Below are 19,587 nucleotides of genomic sequence, written 5' to 3'. Positions count from 1 at the left end.
AAATGACGGGGGTGTAAGGGAGATTTAAAACTTACCTTTTGATTTCGAAATTGATGAAAAGGCGAACGGTCGTATATCGTAATATAATATAAAAAAGCGGTCTTGCTTGGCGCGAAGGCTACTGGTTCAGGGTTAGAATACAGTACTAAAGGTCCTCGGACTTCCAGACGGCTTTTCTTTTGGGTAGCTGTTCACCGCCTACCTGTCTAGTTAGCTTGAATGAAAGCGTAAGGCAATGCCCAAAGCTGTGGAGATAAAACTCAACAAACCTATAGACTAAGGTTATTTCTTGTCTAGAAATATGATATCTAAAGTTATTTCAGGACAGCGCTTACAAAAATTTCTAAGTACACTCCTAAAAAGAACTCACATATTTCACGACAATATAACCATCCCGGGATTAGAAGACTTAGCATACAACAAACAATAGAACTGTAACCATTAATCAAGCACGTCACTATGGAGAATTACTGTGTTAGCATAAACGGAAGAAATTTTAATTTATTTTTTTTTTGTTGTTGTTATTGTTGTTGTTCTCTTAAAAATTTTGAAATAAAAAATTCAAGATTTCAAAAAGATTTGGTGCCGCTGAAAGGGGGATCTGGAAATTTGACGAATTAAATGTTTGCTTCAGATATTGGGCCATTAAATAGTGAAGATTTGTTTTCGGCTGGCTTTTGTACCCTTTGTTCAAAGAATAGGAAAGACTTTTCACCAAAATGGGGAGGCAAAGCTTCTTTTTGGTCTTTTGTGTTTCAGAAACTGGGAAATGTGAAAATGACGGGATTGTAAGGGAGATTTAAAACTTACCTTTTGATTTCGAAATTGACCAGCGGTTGAGAAGAGTTTGACTTATCCAAGGGTTCAAATTTATTCTCTTCAAGTTCAACGGAGATGGATGATACGTTTGACCTATTCGAGCTTAAAATATGTTAATTGGGCGGGCTAGCGGATATTTGTCCCTATGAGTAATTTACACAGTATATAATTGATTTTTTATAAAAAAAAATTAAAGTAAATTATCGGGCACCTGTTCAAATCATACAAATTATAGAATAAATTTTTACATCTTTTTTCATAATTTAACACAAGATAAATACAAAATATTTCTATAGTACAATGCCAAAACAAAAAAGCTGCTTCTCAGAGAATTTGACTAAACGCAAACTACTAGTCACTATCATAGAATACGGTTTTTTTTTTAAAACTCTTTTACACAAAAGCACTTAATAATTTAAGCAGATTTTGAAAGCTGCATAATTAAAGGAATGAAGATTTGCATGGTGGAGAAATTAAAAAAGGTGGCTTGTCCTTAGAAGTAGAAGGAGATTTCCGACTTCTCAAATTAAATATTTACCAAAACAACCACATTAGTATGAACAAAAGATACGTAACACATACATCCATAACCAAAGTCTCATAAATCCTGTTCTATCACAGATTTGGCGACTTTAATTTTTTACATTTTTATTAAACAAAAACTTAATTAAAATATCTTACAATAAAAATTACAAATTATCATACAAAATTGTAAAGTAAATATTTACATTCTTTATTTCATAATTTGACATTAGAAAATACTTTTTGAAAATAATGTTACAGTTCAGTCATAATTCTCAATCTTCATTTACTCTTGTATTTCCAGTTTCTTGAGTAAATGGTTGTTTAAATTCCAAGTTTTCATGTCAATAAAGATCATATGCTGGCCAATAAGTTGAATTCAACACTCGAGGTTTAAATTTTCTTCAATTGAATGTGGTTTTCTCTAGCTAATTCGAGAGCTCAAAGAGCCATTTCGTCGATTTTCTGCATCAATGAACAAATATATAATTGTTCAATTAGGAAAATCCTTATAAGACTAATTGCTTAAACGTATTTACTATTATGTCCTAGAATTGTACTGAGTAACATTTTGAAGAGTGGATTCGGGAAAAGTCTTCTTATACATTACATGGATCATATGTTTTGTAGGTTAAGTGATAACAATCTCGAGATAAAATGTGGAATTGTTGTATCCTACGTTTGGTTGAACTTTTGATTTAAAATAGGGATTAGTTAAACCACAATTGTGGTACGATTATTATTTTTATACCATCTTCAATGCAGGATAACAATCACGGAATTAAACATCAAAATGACTAAAATACCATTCTCTAATGCTCTTAAAAGCTTAATTTTAAAAAAAATTTAAAAAGTTTATCCCTACTTATTTAGTACGAAAAACGTAACACATGTTTTATATTATACACAATATCCAGCTTTTAATACAAAAAGGGGAGCCCCATGCACTGAGTTCCCACTATGCACAGATCCGGGGAAGGGCCGGACCACTAGGGTCTATTGTACGCAACCTTACCCTGCATTTCTACTATAGGTTATTTTTACGGCTTGAACCCGTGACCTCCTGGTCACATGACAGCAATTTTATCAGTTTTTAGTCCAAAAATCTACCATAAAGTATATTCACTAAATAATACTATTATTATTATTATTAAAATGGTATCACTAATCCAGGTATATCACATTCTACAATAACTTACTAAGTGTAGTACTATTAAATTAAGAAGACAAAAAATATGAGAATTAAATAATAATGTTGGGATCACTGTGCAGCAAACACTACCAATAATCGGATATACTGTCATGTAAAATGCTATTTTGTCTTATACAAGCAGACCTATTTGTCAAATGGGACCCCAACATTCCTATTGTTATATAAACAATACACATTTGGAACATTCCTTTGCATTACTACCAGCGCCGTCGAGCATACCAATTGGTACTTTTCCTATCTTCTTCAACTTTTCTTCAAGCTCTTTCTTCTTTTCTTCAATAATATCATTTTGTTTTGTGTTTCTACTTCTTCTTTTTCAAGCTTTGTTTTTTCTCTTCTTTTTTAATATTAACTTGTTTTCTTCTATTATTTTATTATGCACTTGATAAATCACAAATGTGGGTTTATTATGTTCTTTCTTTTTTAACTTGTTTTTTTCTATTATTTTATTATGCACTTGATAAATCATAAATGTGGGTTCTTCTATTAGTGTAAATGCTAAAACGGGTGATGGATTTCCTTCTTAATTTAAGCTAGTCTCCCTTCCTGGTATCGAGTATTGTGAGTATTGTGCCAGTTATTACAGAATATGGTCATCCTTGTTGAACTTAGCTCATGTTATCCTTTTGAAGGTTTTGCGGAGTTATTAACTAAAACCTTCAACTTGTGCAATTTCATAAGGTGTTTGTTGAAGTGATATATCAGCCTGTATTTACAGTATTGATAACTGCATGTGTTTTAATTTTTCCAGAAAAATGTTACCATAGCCGTTTAACATTTGGTTGCGCAACACATTTTTTATTTTGCTTCTCAATTCAGAAAATTGTATTTGGAATTCTGGGGGTATAACCCTATTGATTGTTGGTTATGCACAATGTCATAAAGTGTCGAATACCATATGTAAAAAGAAAGAAAGGATCATATCCATAGGTCCAGTGAGCAAAAATTACAGAGACACGCGAGAATTGGAATTGTTCCTTAATGTACTAAAAGCCAGAAGTTGCTTGATTTGCTGGTCTGTGAATAGAATAGAAACATTACCTTGACACATTAACACTTCCACACACTCACAACAAGTCTTCTTCTCTTCCTTTATTGTACTGCTTCTTTGGTCAGAGAGCAAACTTAGACTCAATAAAAACAATAGTTATGAGAAGAGATTTTGGTGTAAGGAAAGATTATGAGCCCTCACGAAAATCTGCCCCTCCACTTTGAAAATGATATCATTCCTAATCCTGTGCTTATAGGAAGAACATCATGGAGTATTAATCCCATTGGTTAGAGAATCAGACTTGGACAGGCCATAATTTTGTCATAGAGTCGAATATAAAAAAAAAAATTAAGACTGATGCCCTCATCTAGTTACAAAAGTTTTATCGCTTCTTAAGACTTAAGTATCATAGTGCAGAGCTTCAAGCACTTGGTTATGTGAGTCGATGAACAGCTTCCTGACAAAATATGTTGAAGAGATCTTAGGTATCTCATGTTCTTAAATCTAAGGTGCCTACTATTTTTATTGATCTTGTGTTTTGCAGGGAAAGAGAAAAATTGACATCCATGGCTGAAAGTGAAATACAAGAGGAAATGGAAGAGTCAACCCAACAACAACCACAACCTGAAATACAACAGGAAATGGAAGATGCCCCCACAGAACAATGGAGTAATTCTTTTAGCAAAGTTTGTTACATTTAACATGTAAGCATATATATGTACAGTAATCTCTAACATTTAGCACTTTGTATCAATTATTAGCTCTAGGTGAAATCACTCCCTTCAGCTTCGAAGACATAGATAACGGGACAAATAATTTTGCACATAAAGTTGGGCGCTGACTCCAAGGGATAGTCTACAGGGGGAGCTGAATGGGCAGCCTATTGCTATCAAAAAATGCTCTCTCAAGGGAATTAGGACAAGTGATCCGATCGAAGAAGCCAAGAACTTGTCCCTTTTTAATCATTCCAACATTATCCAACTCCTTGGGGTCTGCAAAACAGATTCCCACCTTTACATGGTTATGCCTTACTTGAGTAATGGGGACTTGATGTCAAAATATGCAGGTATAAATTGTACTTCTCCTATCAATAGCAAGTCATAATATAGTACTATTATTCTTGAATAGTTACAAGTTTTAAATTTGTCTTACACTTCATATTACAGTATTTCCTTTACTATAGTTGCAAGCTTTAACTCCATCTTACAGACATTGAAGTTTCTAGCTTAAGATTTCTTTGGCATCATTCTATTCTAATTTGTACTGGTGATAGTTAACGTTGGCATCCTTCTAATTTTAGTCACTTTGAAGAAACTAATAACAATTGTAGTTTTACATCACATGGAGCAAACTGAATGAACAAAATACAAAAATAATGAAGAATTAACCAAAGACTTGGCCGATGGCTGGAGAATTATTGCAATAAGTTCATTGAGGAAAGAGTTTTTATATTGGATTTGGATCGAGATGAGTCAAGATGTAACGAGTCAAAACCCAACCCCTCAATTATCACATAAATCTAAGTAATTGATCGGTGAACAACAATTTACACTAACTCAACATATGTTTCGGTCAAATTGTAGCAGCAAATTTTTGGCGAAATCTTAGTTTTAAGATTGCAGAATCTATTGCAAGGATTTAGGTCTCGACTACATTTCAGAAAATTTAAAGAAGCTTCTGAAATTACAACTTTTACGATTATGGGTCAAATTTGACACCTCTAGCCATACCTGGTTGCATCTACTGGACCATTTGGAAGGAAAGAAACTTAAGAAGTATAGAAGGAAAGAGGGACTCATTAAGCTAGGTTGAAATTGAGCATATTCTTCATTTATCGGCCTATTGTAATCTTTATGTCTTACCTGGGTTAGACAAGTAACTCGATTTCTACTAGATTCAGTAATATATGTGTAATTATCTATTCACTGCACTCTAGCTCAGATTTTAATTATTGAAATAAAGTTATCGGAAAAAAAATTGTAAGAATCCTTTTGATAACCCATTGTAGCTTTTAACTCATGAACATCTCAAGTATCCTTATGATTTATAGAGAAAAGTTATCTGCAGTGCAACAACAAAAGTAAGAAATTAGTGTGTAGAGCATATGAGAGGAAGTAGATAAAAATTAAGTGACAAATGAGACAATGTTAGCACCGGATATTTCAAACCCCTAAGTAGATATTTTTCCGCAAACATAGAGCTAAAGCAACAACTTTTGCAGGGCTTTCGTTGCTTTGGTGCCTTGTTCCCTATCACTGCCTTGCTAATCTAGGTGAGACATTATAGGGCCTCAATGAACACTTTCAGAATTATTGAGATGTATTTTTATACTTTGCATAGCTGAATTAGTTTGTTAGCACTTACTTTGTTGCTTGCTTAGCTTTCACTTAGCCTGGGGAGGGTAGTGTGTATGCAAACCTTACCCCTTCCCGAGGGGGTTGAGAGGTTGTGTCGGGTAAACTCTTGGCTCAAGAAGACGAAAAGAGAGATAATATATCAGTACTATCAATAGAAAACAATAGAAATAATGACAGAAACATAAGAATAGATGCAAAGCACTAACAATAATCAGTAGATAAGGTCCGGCACAAAGAAAAACTGTAGAATAGTGCGAAGACAACATGAACCACTAGCAGTTTAAGACAAAATCCTATCAGACTAGCCTCACACCTCTACAAAGTAGAACAATGCTAACTTGGGTAAAATCATGTTTTTGCTTCTGGAGCGTATTTTGATTTGGTAGGACATACCTGGTTGCATCTAGTGGACCATTTGGAAGGAAAGAAATCTAAGAAAGTTTGAAGGAAAGAGGGACTCACTCACTATCTAGATTGAATTTAAACATATTCTTCTTTTAGCAGCCTGGTGTAAGAGGAAGTAGAAAATTAAGTGACAAATGAGACTATGTTAGCACTTAGCACCGAATATATCAGACCCCTAAGCAGACATCTTTCTGCAAACATAGAATTAGAGCAACAACTTTTGCAGGACTTGTTACTTCAGTGACTTGTTTTCTATTACTGCTTTACTAATCTAGGTGAGACATTATAGGGCCTCAATGAATAGTTTCAGATTATTGAGATATATTTATATACTTGTATAGCTGAATTAGTTGGTTAGTTCGTGGCTTAGCTGTCAATTAGTTGATATTAGTCGGTTAGATGGTTTCAGATATTTTGGTATAGATATATTGGTTTCAGATATTTTATTTTTTCTTGATACGTGACTCAAATGGCCTGCTCTTTTGAGTGCAGCTAATATTGCAAACCCTTATAACTTTAAAATGAGTCGGTAAATTATTCGGGTAAGGAGGAAAGGGGGTCTAGTGCATTTTTTCTGGAAAAATGAAGAGCCTTTCACATCCTTCTAAACTTAGAAAGAGTAAAGTAATTAAATAACCTTTTTAGATTTCATCTAGCACAGTCTAGTCGCATGAGCAAAATACAAAAATAATAAAGCAACAAGGAAAGTGACGGAATAACTTCAAAAAGGGTGGATAGTTAGTTTCATAAATCTATTGAGGAAAGAGTTTCCCGATTTAAAGACAATCAAAGTGTCCAGTTCTATTCACTGCTACTCGTGCTGCAGCAGATTAAAATTCAAGATGAGTAACTGAAATGTTGGACAGAGAATGGAAGGGAACTAGTGAATATTTGTAGAAACTGAAGAATATGCTTCTTTGGGTTGATTAAAAGTGGGAATAGCTTGAAACTTGGTTAGATGAGATAAATGTTTCAAATTACTTCAACCGTACATAGGTTTTGCTATTTTATTTGAGCAGTAACTTTTTCACTAGATACGTATTGATACACGCACTTTCAAACAAAATTAAATTGGAGTCAAATTGTTAATGTCTTGGTGGAAGTTGCTTTGGGATTGAAGCACGTGCACAATTGCAGTCCTCCATTGATCTTCAACGACTTAAACCCATCCAACATACTTTTGGATGAGGTAATTACTTTATTAAATTTATTAAGATATGTCAAAACTTTAATATCTTATTCATTAAAATACAAATGTAGGAATTAAATGTAGTTTTGTGCGATTTTGGGGCGCCGTCACCAACAACAAGGGAGAAAAAAATTTGGTACCCCTAGATATATTGACCTTGCCCATCTGTATCAAATGAATCGTAAGCTCAAGGATGATTACCGATCTGAATCTAAAATATTTTTGCATTCTGGAAAATTTAATATTTTAACAAACTTTGTCTATTTTATGACAGAATATCCCGTAGTGGAAAATGACATATTCGGTTTTGGAATATTCATGTTGCAACTTGTCAGCCAATGTGAGAGTATGACCAAGATGAAGGATAGAAGTGGAAACACATGTAATTCCAAGACTGAATATGTAATTCCACTTCTATCCTTCATCTTGGTCACACTCTCACATTGGCTGATAAGTTGCAACATGAATATTCCAAAACCGAATATGTCATTTTCCACTACGGGATATTCTGTCATAAAATAGACAAAGTTTGTTAAAATATCAAATTTTTCAGAATGCAAAAATGCTTTAGATTCAGATCTGTAATCATCCTTGAGCTTACGATTCATTTGATACAAATGGGCAAGGTCAATGTATCCAGGGGTACCAAATTCTTTCTCCCTTGTTGGTGACGCCGCCCCAAAATCGCACAAAACTGCATTTAATTCCTACATTTATATTTTAATGAATAAGATATTAAAGTTTTGACATATCTTAATAAAGTAATTACCAAATCCAAAAGTATGTTGGATGGTTTTAAGTCGTTGAAGATCAATGGAGGACTGCAGTTGTGCACGTGCTTTAATCCCAAAGAAACTCCCACCAAGACATTGACAATTTGACTCCAATTTAATTCTGTTTGAAAGTGTGTGTATCTAGTGGAAAAGTTACTGCTCAAATAAAACAGCAAAACATATGTACGGTTGAAGTAATTTGAAACATTTATCTCATATAACCAAGTTTCAATCTACTCCCACTTTCAATCAACCCAAAGAAGCATATTCTTCAGTTTCTACAAACATTCACTAGTTCCCTTCCGTTCTCTGTCCAACATTTCAGTAACTCATCTTGAATTTTAATCTGCTGCAGCACGAGTAGCAGTGAATAGAACTGGACACTTCGATTGTCTTTAAATCGGGAAACTCTTTCCTCAATAGATTTATGAAACTAACTATCCACCCTTTTTGAAGTTCTTCCGACACTTTCCTTATTGCTTCATTGTTTTTGTATTTTGCTCATGCGACTAAACTGTGCTAGATGAAAACTAAAAAGGTTATTTAATTACTTTACTCTTTCTAAGTTTAGAAGGATGTGAAAGGCTCTTCATTTTTTCAGAAAACATGCACTAGACCCCTTTTCCTCCTTACCCAAATAATTTACTGACTCATTTTAAAGTTATAAGGGTTTGCAATATTAGCTGCACTGAAAAGAGCAGGCCATTTGAGTCACGTATCAAGAAAAAATAAAATATCTGAAACTAGTATATCTATACCAAAATATCTGTAACTATCTAACTGACTAATACCAACTAATTGACAGCTAAGCCACTAACTAATTCAGCTATACAAGTATATACATATATCTCAATAATCTGAAACTGTTCATTGAGGCCCTATAATGTCTCACCTAGACTAGTAAAGCAGTAATAGAAAACAAGTCACTGAAGCAACAAAAGTCCTGCAAAAGTTGTTGCTCTAATTCTATGTTTGCGGAAAGATGTCTACTTAGGGGTCTGATATATCCGGTGCTATGTGCTAACATAGTCTCATTTGTCACTTAATTTTCTACTTCCTCTTACACCAGGCTGCTAAAAGAAGAATATGTTTAAATTCAACCTATATAGTTAGTGAGTCTCTCTTTCCTTCAAACTTTATTAGATTTCTTTCCTTCAAAATGGTCCATTAGATGCAACCAGGTATGTCCTACCAAATCAAAATACGCTCCAGAAGAGCAGAAACATGATTTTACCCAAGTTAGCATTATTCTACTTTATAGAGATGTGAGGCTAGTGTGATAAGGTTTTGTCTTAGACTGCTAGTCGTTCATGTTGTGTTCACACTATTCTATCATTTTTTTTTTGTGCCGGACCTTATCTATTGATTATTGTTAGTACTTTGCATCTATTCATATGTTTCTGTCATTATTTCTATTATTTTTTGTTGATAGTATTGATATATTGTCTCTCTTTTCGTCTTCTTGAGCCGAGAGTTTACCCGAAACAACCTCTCAACCCCCTCGGGGAAGGGGTAAGGTTTACGTACACATTACCTTCCTCAGACCCCACTTGTGGAATTTTACTGGGTTGTTGTTGTATCTAACTGACCAATACTAGCTAAGTAAGTGCTAACAAACTAATTCAGCTGTGCAAAGTATAAAAATACATCTCAATAATTCTGAAAGTGTTCATTGAGGCCCTATAATGTCTCACCTAGATTAGAAAGGCAGTGATAGGGAACACGGCACCGAAGCAACAAAAGTTGTTGCTTTAGCTCTATGTTTTGCGGAAAAATGTCTACTCAGGGGTTTGAAATATTCGGTACTAACATTGTCTCATTTGTCACTTAATTTTTATCTTCTTCCTCTCGTATGCTCTACACACTAATTTCTTACTTTCGTTGTTGCACTGCAGATAACTTTCCTCTATAAATCATAAGGATACTTGAGATGTCCATGAGCTAAAAGCTATAGTGTGTTATCAAAAGGATGCTTACGATCTGTTTTTTCCGGTAACTTTATTTCAATAATTAAAATATGACCTAGAGTGCAGTGAATAGATAATTACACATATATTACTGAATCTAGTAGATATCGAGTTACTTGTCTAACCCAGGTAAGATATCAAGATTACACCAGACTGTTAAATGAAGAATATGCTCAATTTCAACTTAGCTTAATGAGTCCCTCTTTCCTTCTAAACTCCTTAAGTTTCTTTCCTTCCAAATGGTCCAGTAGATGCAACCAGGTATGGCTAGAGGTGTCAAATTTGACCCATAATCGTAAAAGATGTAATTTCAGAAGCTTTTTTAAATTTTCTGAAATGTAGTCGAGACCTAAATCCTTGCAATAGATTCTGCAATCTTAAAACTAACATTTGCTGCTACAATTTGACCGAAACATATGTTGAGTTAGTGTAAATTGTTGTTCACCGATCAATTGCTTAGATTTATATGATAATTGAGGGGTTGGGTTTTGACTCGTTACTTCTTGACTCATCTCGACCCAAATCCATTTTGACCTAAAATCAATTTGGATGGGTTGGGTCATGACCCGTTTATTGATCCAACCCGTTTTGACCCGCCCAAATTTAATTCAACTCGCCCATTTGCCACTCCCTATGTATGGCCTACCAAATCAAAATACGCGCTAGAGCTTTGGTATTAAGAAGATTTTTAGTCTCCTCAAACATGCTAGTTCCTTTCCCTCCTCAGCCCAGCATTTCAGTTACTTATCTTGAAGTTTGAGTAACAGTAAACAAAACTAGTCACTTTTCATGAGTCTTTTAAATATAGAAACTCTTTCCTCAATAAACTTATTGCAATAATTCTCCAGTCATTGGCCAAGTCTTTGGTTAATTCTTCATTGTTTTTTGCATTTTTTTCATTCAGTTTGATAGACCATGTGATGTAAAACTACAATTGTTATTAGTTTCTTCAAAGTGGCTAAAATTAGAAGGATGCCAACGATAACTATAACCAGTACAAATTAGAATAGAATGATGCCAAGGAAATCTTAAGCTAGAAACTTCAATGTCTCTAAGATGGAATTAAAGCTTGCAACAATAGTAAAGGAAATACTGTAATATGAAGTGTAAGACAGATTTAAAACTTGTAACTATTCAAGAATAATAATACTATATTATGACTTGCTATTGATAAGAAAGAAATACAATTTATACCTGCATATTTTGACATCAAGTCCCCATTACTCAGGTAAGGCATAACCATGTAAAGGTGAGAATCTGTTTTGCAGACACCAAGGAGTTGGATAATGTTGGAATGATTAAAAAGGGACAAGTTCTTGGCCTTTTCGATCGGATCACTTGTCCCAATTCCCTTGAGAGAGCATTTTTTTGATAGCAATAGGCTGCCCATTCAGCTCCCCCTGTAGACTATCCCTTAGAGTCCGCGCCCAACTTTATGTGCAAAATTATTTGTCCCGTTATTTATATCTTCGAAGCTGAAGGGAGTGATTTCACCTAGAGCTAATAATGGGTACAAAGTGTTAAATGTTAGAGATTACTATGCTTACATGTTAAATGTAATAAATTTTACTAAAAGAATTACTCCATTATTCTGTGGGGGCAGGTTGTTGTTGGGTTGACTCTTCCATTTCCTATTGTATTTCAGGTTGTGGTTGTTGTTGGGTTGACTCTTGTATTTCACTTTCAACCATGGCTGAGAAAAAATCCTCATGTATTTCACTTTCAGCCATGGCTGAGAAACAATCCTCTTGTATTTCACTTTCAGTTCAGCCATGGCTGAGAAACAATCCTCTTGTATTTCACTTTCAGCCATGGCTGTCAATTTTTCTCTTTCCCTGCAAAACACAAGATCAATAAAAATAGTAGGCACCTTAGATTTAAGAACATGAGATACCTAAGATCTCTTCAACATATTTTGTCAGGAAGTTGTTCATCGACTCACATAACCAAGTGCTTGAAGCTCTGCACTATGATACTTAAGTCTTAAGAAGCGATAAAACTTTTGTAACTAGATGAGGGCATCAGTCTTAATTTTTTTTTTTATATTCGACTCTGACAAAATTATGGCCTGTCCAAGTCTGGTTCTCTAACCAATGGGATTAATACTCCATGATGTTCTTCCTATAAGCACAGGATTAGGAATGATATCATTTTCAAAGTGGAGGGGCAGATTTTCGTGAGGGCTCATAATCTTTCCTTACACCAAAATCTCTTCTCATAACTATTGTTTTTATTGAGTCTAAGTTTGCTCACTGACCAAAGAAGCAGTACAATAAAGGAAGAGAAGAAGACTTGTGGTGAGTGTGTGGAAGTGTTGATGTGTCAAGGTAATATTTCTATTCTATTCCCAGATCAGCAAATCAAGCAACTTCTGGCTTTTTGTACATTAAGGAACAATTCCAATTCTGGCGTGTCCCTGTAGTATATGATCCTTTCTTTCTTTTTACATATGGTATTTGACACTTTATGACATTGTGCATAACCAGCAATCAATAGGGTTATAACCCCAGAATTCCAAATACAATTTTCTGAATTGAGAAGCAAAATAAAAAAGGTGTTGCACAACCAAATGTTAAACGGCTAAGGTAACATTTTTCGGGAAAAAATTAAACACATGTAGTTATCAATATTGTAAATACAGGCTGATATATCACTTCAACAAACACCTTATGAAGTTGCACAAGTTAAGGGTTTTAATTAATAACTCCGCAAAACCTTCAAAAGGATAATATGAGCTAAGTTCAATGACCATATTCTGTAATAACTGGCACAATACTCGAGACCAGGAAGGGAGACTAGCTTAAATTAAGAAGGAAACCCATCACCCATCTTAGCATTTACACTAATAGAAGCACCCACATTTGTGATTTATCAAGTGCATAATAAAATAATAGAAGAAAACAAGTTAAAAAAGAAAGTGCATAATAAACCGACATTTATGATTTATCAAGTGCATAATAAAATAATAGAAGAAAACAAGTTAAAAAAGAAAGTGCATAATAAACCGACATTTATGATTTATCAAGTGCATAATAAAATAATAGAAGAAAACAAGTTAAAAAAGAAAGTGCATAATAAACCGACATTTATGATTTATCAAGTGCATAATAAAATAATAGAAGAAAACAAGTTAAAAAAGAAAGTGCATAATAAACCCACATTTATGATTTATCAAGTGCATAATAAAATAATAGAAGAAAACAAGTTAATGTTAAAAATAAAAAATAAAAAAAAGCTTGAAAAAAAGTGGAAGACGATGGAAAAAGTACCAATGCACGGCGGTGGTATGCTCGACGACGCTGGTAATGCAAAGGAATGTTGGAGCCAAATATGTATTGTTTATATAACACTAGGAATGTTGGTGTCCCATTTGACAAATAGGTCTGCTTGTATAAGACAAAATAGCATTTTACATGGCGTGTATATCCGATTATTGATAGTGTTTGCTGCACACTGATCCCAACATTATTATTTAATTCTCATGCTTTTTGTCTTCTTAATTTAATAGTACTATACTTAGTAAGTTATTGTACAATGTGATATACCTGGATTAGTGATACCATTTTAATAATAATAGTATTATTTAGTGAATATACTTTATGGCAGATTTTTGGACTAAAAACTGGTAAAGTTGTTGACATGTGACCAGGAGGTCATGAGTTCAAGCCGTGGAAACAGCCTCTTGCAGGGTAAGGCTGCGTACAATAGACCTTTGTGGTCTGACCCTTTCCCAGACCCCGTGCATAGCGGGAGCTCAGTGCATGGGGCTGCCCTTTTTATATTAAAAGCTGGATATTGTGTATAATGTAAAACATGTGTTACGTTTTTCGTACTAAATAAGTAGGGTTAAACTTTTGTTTTAATTATAATTAAGCTTTTAAGAGCATTAGAGAATAGTATTTTAGTCATTTTGGTGTTTAATTCCGTGATTGTTATCCTGCATTGAAGATGGTATAAAAATAATAATCGTACCACAATTGTGGTATAACTAATCCCTATTTTAAATCAAAAGTTCAACAAAACGCAGGATACAATAATTTCACATTTTATCTCGAGATTGTTATCACTTATCCTACAAATTACACTACAAGAAAAGGTTTACTAGCGACCAAAATTTAGTGACGGGTGATAAATCTCATCCCTAAAAGTGTACGTATAAGGACGATATTGATTCCGGTCCCTAATTCTCTATTTTGCCTTTTAATTAGTGAAGGGACTAAATCCGGCCACTAAAATAATTGAATTCTGGTCCTTAATACTGTTATTGAGCGTCACGCTATTTATCTTTGCCTTAAAAATATGAAATAAACAAAAATGAATATTCTAAAATTAAAAAGATAACAACTCTGTAATTAGAACTCAGCTCTCTCAAAACTCCGTCTCCTTCTCAAAGCCTTAAAAACCCTAAACCCATCTCTTAAAACCCGTAAGATCCCTAAAATCATTATCTCTCAAGATTTCGTTCTTCCGATTTCTTCTAATATTGTTGGAGAGATATGGGTAGCCGTTGGACTGAGTATGGATGTTCTTCCTACTGCATAGATGTTGCCGAATATTGCGTTGTTCCTAAATCTGGTACAGGTTTGTGGGCTGATTTTGGGTATGTCAAAAGTTATCCTTTTATATACATTCTATAATGATTTATCTAGTTATTTTTTAATGTTTGGGTCGATTCTTCTCCAAAATTTACAACAGATCTAGCTAGAGGGCTTGAACTCCAGAAATATTTTGGGATTCCTCAGTAAACTTTGTCCAGTGAAATAAATTTCTTCTCATTATTGGCAACGAGGTAGTGATTTCATTCCAAGATATGTTTTATGGCTTTACAGTTTGATTACAAAGTTTTATTTTTTGATTGTTAAATTAAAAAGTTTTGTTTGTTTGCTTGTTTTATTCTTTTTCGCTCTTTATTGTCAATGTACAAATACCATATGAGTTGTGACATATTATCACACCTGACGTCTTAGTGAATCCAAATGTAATGATAAGGATACTTTTCATGAATTTGAATTTTAAATGCCAATATCAGTTTATGACATAATAATTTGGGAAAGGTCTCTGGAGGATATTTTTTTACTTTTTACGGTGTTAAATGTGATGGGCACTAGTAAAGCGAGAAGATAAAAGAATATTATATAATTTATGTAGTGAAAGAATGGTGTTAATAATTAATTTAGGAGTTTTGAACTTCAAATCTTGTATCAGGAATGAGATTATTTTTCAGTGGCAATAAAAGGATGTAGCACAGTATTTAAAATTTATCCTGTTCATTTGATTGTTCATATGTCTAAGTAGTTGAGTAGTCAGCAGAGTTAGAGGGTCCCTTAATGAGTTATGGTTTCTTTTTTTTTTCTTCATAAAAATAATGTACTATATTTTGTTCTAATTGTGAGGTTTATGTTTGATCAGTTGATTAAGATATTCTTTGCGTTTGGCCACGATACTCCCTTTGAGTTAACTTGTACCTATTTTCTCATCTTAGATTTAACATTTGCATTATCCCAGGCATTTTTATAAGCTTCTATACATAGAGATGTATAATATTCTTGTGAAGGAAATCTCATTGCTGCTAAGTTATGTAGAAACTCTTAGTTTCACCATTCTTTCCTTGGGTCGTGTATGTATGTGTTTGGTGTATCTCTAGCTATTTTCTTAGCTGCTAATGAAATCATGATCTTGGTTGTTAATATATTTTTCGATGTCAGTTGCTACATTTCAGGATTAGCTATTGTTATTCTTCATCTTGTTCGACTTTTTTGACTTCTTGGGGAATATTAGGAGCAAACATATGAGTATGTAGTTAAATTAGGCTGAGCAACTGTACCTTTTTTCCCCAAAATAATATCATTAAAGTGGAGAATACTGTTATTTGTCATGACTTGAGTGATATTAAAGTTTGTGAATAAGCTATATACCTTAGTTATCATAAATGAGTAGTTGGAAAGTGAAGTATTTGAGCAGTGCTAGAAAAGAAATACTTTTGTCTGTTTGAGCTCCTATGTCATTGTTTAGAATGTTTTGATTTCATTTACATGATTTTCTATGTAAGGAAATTACTTCCTTGAATGTTCTGAACATGCTGCTTTAAAAGATACTAAATATGTGGCTAATTCTTGGTAAGTTAAATGTGCTATTGCTGGAGAAATGGACAATTTGGACATTGCAGGTACTTATATGTTATTCTGATGTCCTTAAGATGCTATAGCTGAAAATATTGTGGCCACAATAATAGTTGAACTAGAACTCACTACTACCTTATTTCATCTGAGTACAATGGAGTATTCTATCCAAATGGACAGTTGTATAGGCTAATGTGGTGTTAATATGTGCAGGTACAAGGTGAAGGACCAAGTACATTCAAATAGCAAGAAGTTGAACACAAAGTGCAAAAATTTCCCACCTTATTGAAGATATGAAAAATATCGTCAACAATAATTTTTCCACTAGCAGAAATTTGCTTCCTTAGAGGCTGTACAGAGTTTAACAACTGCACCCAAGAGGTACTAAGCTAAATATTAGGGTGAGTTTGAAAATTAATGTAGTTGAAGACTAGCAGCTTGATGGTGTTTAGCTTTAGTTTGTTGCAGTTGTGCACTGTTTTAGACACTGCTGTAGAGATGCAATCTCCATTGAGTTCAACGGCTTGACGTACTCAGTTTTAACAAAAGTTGATATTAATACCAAGTGAAGTTGTCAGCGCGTATTGGATGCAGAAATAAAGATTTGTTGAATATGAAATCAAGACAGTTTCATGGTAGAAAAAAAGATTTGGCTGAAGGGGATCAAACCACAACAACACGGGCCTCTTACATCAGACATTACAAAAGTTGTCCAATTCTTTTTCCTTGCTGCTACAGAACTGAGTTATTCCTTTACAGTTAGTTGTCGGTTGATCTAATTTTTGCCTTCAAAGTGATTTTTCCAACTTATATTAGTTGAATTACTCATTGGAGTGTATTAGACAGACTGGTATCGCGAGAATATTTAGATGGTTATACTATATAAAGTCTAAATTCAGAAATATGTAGGAGGTAAGGTATATGTCCCCCTCCTTGTATTTGACATGTTAATGAAATCTACATTAAGGTCTCGATGATTAACCTTGATGTGCATATATGAAAGCTTGATGTTACTGATAATTTTGTGGTATTAAGCTAATTATTTTTGTTGCAAATTGTATAATATTCTGGTAATAAATTGAATATTAGAGAATTAGTAATTAGACTTTTAGTCCTTAAAGATCTTTAAGGACCATAATTTTTTGTCGTTAAATATATTTAGGCCCCAGATGGGACTTTGTCTAACGGCCAGAAATTTGGTCCCTAAACGTGTTTTAGAGACCAGAATATTGCTAGTCGCTAAAACTCTTTAACGACCAGTCGCTACACTCATCCTTATTGCCTTTTAGCGACGGAGCCTATAGCGACCAGTCACTACTCATTTTTTAAGACCAGAATTGGACTTTTAGGGACCATTTTTTTTGTCTCTAAAAGAAAAAAATGCGCAGTTGCCAAGAGATTGAGAGAAAATGGGTGCTCTAAAGAAGATGCCACAAAAATTACTGACCTCGCCTTAAGGTGCACTCAGTGCGAGATACGTAAGAGGCCCAATCTTGATCGAATCATTCAGGAGCTACAAATGCTTGACCAGGGCGGTTCTTGCCTGAAGAAAGCAAGCTGTTTTCGTCTACTTTAAACTGGGGATTGGCAAGTGTGTTTTTTTGTGAAGACTTCCATGTGCAAGATCCATTCTGACAATTTAGATTAAGAGAATTTAGATGAGACTCACCTCTGAGACATGGTTTAGATCCGCTTGGCCGGAATCAATGACCTATCTCCTTTTTTTGCGGTGAAAACTTAGCCTTGTAGTATTGTGGGGTACACGTTATTATTGTGGGGTACACGCATTTATTTTCTTGGATATATCTCCTAGTCCTAGTATAGTGTGTGTATATACACACACACACACTGAATTGTAGTAATATACACACCCTTAAGAAAATGGTTGGTTTATAATGTACTCCTTCCGTCTCATAATATGTGTCGTGATTCTCTTGTGCACGCCCCTTAAGAAAGAATAATTTTTGACTACTTTACCCTTATTAAATATTTTCTCAATTTATGTGTCATCTCCATCAATGACATTATCTATATTTTTACTAAATGTGAATGCAATTGATTTGCTTTATAGAATATATGAAGAGACACCTAGGATAATTAACAAATCAGTAATGCAAACTCTTCCAACAAATAAATGGCAGTAATTATTGTGGAGCCAATAAATTCAATTTGAAAGTTACTTTAGTCCCATTTGAAAATTTAACATTCCCCACCTAAAATTTCCTATAAAAAAAATGCTTCACTAAATTCTTGAAATGAACACGGATCCAACACAAAGTCATCAATTTTCATTAATCCAAATAGATCTAAATATGCCTGTTGAACTTCGTGTGGCTAATGGTGTTAGACCACAAATTCCTGATCTAAATATTACTACAGAAACTATTCCTGACCAAAATATTGAATCTACCTATCAAAGAGTTAGAATGTCTTGTGAATCAATATAAGTTTGAATATACTTTATAAAGAACTTTGGTATTTAAAATATTGATTACATTAGTGTAAACATGATTAAAGTGTTTAAGATTACAAGGTAGACTTCTTGGTATTTGAATAAAATTATCCATAAGTAATGTATTTGTAGTCTTCTAAGATAATTAATTATTAAGGGTAAAAAGAAAAAATATAATTAATTTTGTCTTGAACTTTTAAAATAATTTGAGACACCTATTTTTAGTAATCACGAGACACCTATGGGAGTAATACTATTCAAAGTCCTTCCCCAAATTTAGGAGTTTGGTAACTTAATAATTTTCAAAGTCTTTCCTCAAATTTAGGTAACTTAATAATAATATTCAAAGTCCTTCCCCAAATTTAGGAGTTTGGTAACTTAATATTTCTTTGACGAGAACTAGAGTTTTTTAATTGACACTAACCACAAGAAAAAACAAATAAGAAAAATCAATATTCTCAGTTCTCTCTCATCGCATATCTCATATCGTCAATTTCTTCTCTACCACTTTCAATCCTTTTTGTAAGTGTAAACACTCATCTTACCTAAAAATGTTGCTTTATTTTGTAAAGTAATTTTTTTATATGTATTGATACCCAACAATAACTTTGAGTTCTTGATTTTTATGGAAGAATTGTATCCGCTGCATCTTAAGTTTGTTTTCTCTTTGTCAGTGTTGATGAGCATCGTTTGACAAGATTTTGCTGAATTAAAAACGTCTCTTAGGTTGTGATCTACGATTTTAGCCCTGGACAAAACTTTAGCTTGACAATAACTAAA

At 33.6% G+C, this 19,587-nt stretch overlaps 3 long non-coding RNA genes across 3 annotated transcripts; 2 read left to right on the top strand and 1 right to left on the bottom strand.

The window, feature by feature from the left end:
- Positions 1-1,826: 1,826 nt before the first annotated feature.
- Positions 1,827-7,870, top strand: LOC142173221 (uncharacterized). The gene is made up of 3 exons (XR_012702671.1): positions 1,827-2,779; positions 4,090-4,214; positions 4,307-7,870. It is a non-coding gene; the product is annotated as an uncharacterized LOC142173221 (long non-coding RNA).
- A 1,311-nt stretch (positions 7,871-9,181) lies between these two features.
- LOC107803770 (uncharacterized) lies at positions 9,182-18,193 on the bottom strand. The gene is made up of 2 exons (XR_001652073.2): positions 17,803-18,193; positions 9,182-12,071 (listed from the first exon to the last, which is right to left on the bottom strand). It is a non-coding gene; the product is annotated as an uncharacterized LOC107803770 (long non-coding RNA).
- LOC107803769 (uncharacterized) lies at positions 13,316-17,348 on the top strand. The gene is made up of 4 exons (XR_001652072.2): positions 13,316-14,836; positions 14,932-15,025; positions 16,569-16,736; positions 16,814-17,348. It is a non-coding gene; the product is annotated as an uncharacterized LOC107803769 (long non-coding RNA).
- Positions 18,194-19,587: the final 1,394 nt, after the last annotated feature.

Source organism: Nicotiana tabacum, chromosome 19 (genome assembly GCF_000715075.1).
Source record: "Nicotiana tabacum cultivar K326 chromosome 19, ASM71507v2, whole genome shotgun sequence".
NCBI lineage: Eukaryota > Viridiplantae > Streptophyta > Magnoliopsida > Solanales > Solanaceae > Nicotiana > Nicotiana tabacum.
This window is presented reverse-complemented; position numbering and strand designations above follow the sequence as displayed.